This window comes from Sinocyclocheilus grahami, unplaced genomic scaffold (genome assembly GCF_001515645.1).
Source record: "Sinocyclocheilus grahami isolate Dianchi unplaced genomic scaffold, SAMN03320097.WGS_v1.1 scaffold3719.1, whole genome shotgun sequence".
Taxonomy (NCBI): domain Eukaryota; kingdom Metazoa; phylum Chordata; class Actinopteri; order Cypriniformes; family Cyprinidae; genus Sinocyclocheilus; species Sinocyclocheilus grahami.
The window spans coordinates 15,905-19,016 of NW_015508796.1; the positions used below are offsets into that span (position 1 = coordinate 15,905).

General features: G+C 35.2%; 1 long non-coding RNA gene across 1 annotated transcript; it reads left to right on the forward strand.

Moving 5' to 3' along the window:
• Nucleotides 1–1,162: 1,162 nt before the first annotated feature.
• Nucleotides 1,163–2,149, forward strand: LOC107576461 (uncharacterized). Its single transcript, XR_001608059.1, has 2 exons — nt 1,163–1,285; nt 1,651–2,149. It is a non-coding gene; the product is annotated as an uncharacterized lncRNA (long non-coding RNA).
• Nucleotides 2,150–3,112: the final 963 nt, after the last annotated feature.

Below are 3,112 nucleotides of genomic sequence, written 5' to 3' on the forward strand. Positions count from 1 at the left end.
GGCAATGCTTGTCATTATATCTCCTCTCCTGCTCTGAGACCAGAGTCAATAACAAACTACAGACACTTCAACTACAATTCACATTCTGTCATTGTTCTCTACAGGTTGAGTTATTGTGGCGTCACAGATGAAGGTTGTGCTGCTCTGGCTTCAGCTCTGAGATCAAACCCATCACACCTGAGACAACTGGATCTGTCTGGGAATAAACTAGGAGATTCAGTGAATCTGCTCTCTGATGTACTACAAAATCCTGACTGTAAACTGGAGAAACTGTGGTAAGATTATATATGACACACTGTAAAATATTTGTGAAGTGAAAAACAAATCACCCAAAAAAAGTCTGAAAACACAATAAGTCAGACAAAAAGTAAAAAATTAGGTATTGTTTTGAATGGAATACTTACTATTGATTGGATGAGACAACTGTTAATCAAGATACAGAGATACAGAAACTAAAATATTGTGTGGCTTTGTTTCTTGTTCATGTGTATACGTCTGTGCTCATGTTAAAGCTGTTTCTGCATTAGCAACACCTTTAAATGGATTGTCTGTTTACACTAAGTGCTAATAGCCCGTCTTGTTAGCAAAGGCTTGACTGTTATCAGACAAAATTACTAAAGAAACCAGTCAGATAAGTGGGAGAGTAAGGACAGTGGGCTTTTGAGACGACCAACCCGAGTACATATTTGCTTTTTTCAGAGGTGTTTATATTAAAGAAAACATAAGAAAATATTTTGCTATCCTTGGGTGATGGAGGAGAAACACACACATCAGTACTCCATACATATTAATACAGATCAAAATAGCACTATAAAGCTCAGCTGTGTAATGAATAATGTGATTTAACAGATTTGAATGACTGTCTACATAAGACAGAAAATTTGATTAAAAATCCTAACAGTGCAATACATTTTTTTGTTTGTTTTTTTGAATAAGGCTTTAAATGATTTATGATCATGTTTTCTTTTTTGTTTGTTTTCTTTCACATTTTAAATCTCAGTCCAATGATGCATCATGCATTGATTTGTACTTTCTCTTTACTAATGGATTCACAGCTAAACTGATCTGATCAGAGAGAGTGAAGAGTGTGTCATTGTTCTCTACAGGTTGAGTTATTGTGGCGTCACAGATGAAGGTTGTTATGCTCTGGCTTCTGCTCTGAGATCAAACCCCTCACACCTGAGAGAACTGTATCTGTCTGGGAATAATCTAGGAGATTCAGGAGTGAGATTAATCTCTGATCTGAAAGATGATCCACATTATAAACTGGAGACATTATACTATTGTGAGTATATTATTATTTAAATCTTTTAAAATGGCCAAAGTTTAGTAACAGGCCGCATATGTGTGTAATTGGAGAATATAAGAAAATAATTTAGCTTCACTGTAATCTCTGTACTTTAAACTGTGTTTAATTCTGTGATGATCTATGAATATATGAATATTTTCATCTCTTCCAGTGTCTCTGTGTGTAAATGATAAAGAGAGAGTTGTTGATCATTCACTGTTATTAATCTATGATCAGTTGTTCATTCATATCTCTGGCTGTAATATGAATATACTGTGTTTTTTCTGAACTGGATCTGCTGATGTGATGTGACAGCAGTAATGTCTCATACTCATATGTGACTGTCTGTGTGTTTATTGTAGGACTCTCAGTATTTAGACATCAGTCCAGTTTCCTCAGGATCAGCTGATGGTGAATAAGAGCTGCTACAGAGACGTCACAGTCACACAATCAACAGAGACTGAAGACACAGAGACACAGCATCACAGAAAGGTAAAACAAAGGGCTTATGCAGAGTTAGCAATGGCAGGTGTGAAAATTCACTGCAATATTTTATTTTAAACTGGAACAAATTGCATATTTTTTTGTTTATGCTCATTTGCATTGTTACATGTCATGCCTTGGGACACTAACACACACGTGTAATGGATCAAGCAGTGCCCGAATCTCGAGCAGGACCTAAGTGATGATAGCTGCGTTGTAACTGATGCTTGTGTGTCAGCTTGTGATTTTAAACATGTCTAAAAGAAGAAATTTGATTTGTAAGGGTGTATGATGAGCTAGGAGTGCGCAATATTTATCATCTACTAATATCGTTATTGTTTTAATGTGCGAGGTGACAATATGTAATTCTGCAAAAAACAAAAACACGTCTTGAGAGTCTTTCACTGCAGGATGTCTTATTGTGTGACGTCAAATTATTCAAACTGTATTTCCCTCAAAACGTCGTCACCAAACAGTTGTTTCCAAACATGTTCAAAATAATCAAAAACGACAAAATACGATGAAACCAAATCATCCTCACGTTGATTGGATCCTGCTTTCGACAAGCCCCCATTTATTACGCCCCGTGGCTCAAAAGCGACGTAACAAAAACAGGGACACACGAGAGAGCCAGAAATAGAATACAAAATGTGTTAACAAAATCAAACTATAACAACAACAAAAAAACAATGTATAATGTAACGGTCAGGAATCAGTGATGTAAAGTTAAATGAACGCATGGAAGTGTAATGTGTGCAGCAGTGTTGATGTACAAAAGAAACAAGCTTAAAGGAAACCAAACAAAATCAGCTCTCTCTCTCTCTCGTGGTCATTCATCTCGCTTCTTTTAAAAGACCCAAAAGGAAGTCAACAACAGGCGTCCTCAAAGAAACTACCAGAGAACAAACACTCAGGAGGGCAGAGCAAAACCCCACGTTTATTTATTTATTTAGTCATTTATCAGACGCTTTTATCCAAAGCGACTTACAAATGAGGACAACAGAAGCAATCAATTGTAGCATTAAAACAATTAAAAACAGATCCAAAACTAAAAGCTAAAACTTTATAAATACTACCTATACACATTTTAAAAATAAAGAGATTAAATAAAAATGACAAATGCATACAACAAAATTTCAAAACTTAACATTTAAATGAAAAACAAAAAATAAAGCTAAAAACAATTAAAAATATTAAAGAACAAAAGGTATGAGTATAATAATGATTCTAACATAACACTAAGCCAAACAACAACAAAAAAACAACTACATGTGTGTGTATGTACAACCACACACTCATACATATACAGTGGGTACGGAAAGTATTCAGACCCCCTTACAT